Here is a 1304-nt window from a genome sequence, read left to right on the forward strand (position 1 = left end):
AAAAAAATAAAAAAAATAAAAAAATAATTTTAGTACATGTTATTATGTGTCAGAAGAGGGCTTTGAAAATAATAATACCAACAAAAAAAAATTTGACCAAAAGGGCACTTTGGGGCAAGGAGCAAAAAGGGCAGGTGCTCAAGCACACCCAGCCCCTCCCCCCCTCTGCACGTGCCTGGTTATAGCACATAAGGTAAAGAATTCATAGGTTAAGGTAGAAGGTTAGAACAACACTGAATTACTAATGGTATTTTATTTGTATATTTTGTAGCGGTGTAACACACCGTAAGTGTGTTCATGTACAAAGGCTGTTGAATAAAGAAACGTGAACCATCAGTTTGAGAGACCATCCTTTCAACCGGGACGCTACAATCAGGGTCTGCTGTGATCTATTCTGTCTGGTATAGCACTATGATACGATGGACACTTTTTTTTTAATTGCCTGTGTTAAACCTCACTAACATGTTCAGCCTAGGATTTGCGTCTCCTTCTCACGTCTGTATTTTTACGAGAGGCTTTACTTCTAAGGACGGTGGAGAATCGTGTTCTGTTCTCCGATATGTATAATTCAATAAAATCTTGAGGCTACACAGAAGCACGTGTGAGACAACTCCATCTTAGCAGGTGCTCTTTTATTCTGTCCCCGCCCCCAAACACAATACAGCACAAAGGTTCCTATCCACGGATAGCCTGATACTACATCCCCCTTTCTGAATAGGATTTGTTATGAGGGTCTATGTAAGCACATGTAGAAATGTAGCCTTAAATCACACCCCAGAAAGATGCATTCTGTGGAACACCCAAAATTAACTCAGTATCGTACTAGTACTTTTCCACAGCAGAATGTGCTAGAACTCTAACTTATTACTATTGAACCTTGAGGCTACACAGAAGCACGCGTGAGACAACTCCATCTTAGCAGGTGCTCTTTTATTCTGTCCCCGCTCCCAAACATAATACAGCACAAAGGTTCCTATCCACAGATAGCCTGATACTACGGGTTGAGGATGTTTTAAAAAGACGCGGGTTGACGGCAGTTCACAGCATCTGCGTAGTGTCCGTCTCTAGGCAACCGTGACAACAGCGGCGGTTCGTAGCGTTCAGCGAGTCCTGTGTAGCTCCTGCAACGAGAATTTAGCTGATCTTCATATTTCCTGTGTTTTATATTGGTCATTATTGTTACATTTAGTGTTGATATGTGTGTGATAGGCATGTCCATAGACATAATATAAAGAGTAGACCCCGCATTGGTCGCTCCGGCGCAGGAAATACGGCGGCCATCTTGGAGCGGTATACCCTCCTAC

Source organism: Poecilia formosa, unplaced genomic scaffold, assembly GCF_000485575.1.
Source record: "Poecilia formosa unplaced genomic scaffold, Poecilia_formosa-5.1.2 Scaffold873, whole genome shotgun sequence".
Classification (NCBI taxonomy): Eukaryota; Metazoa; Chordata; class Actinopteri; order Cyprinodontiformes; family Poeciliidae; genus Poecilia; species Poecilia formosa.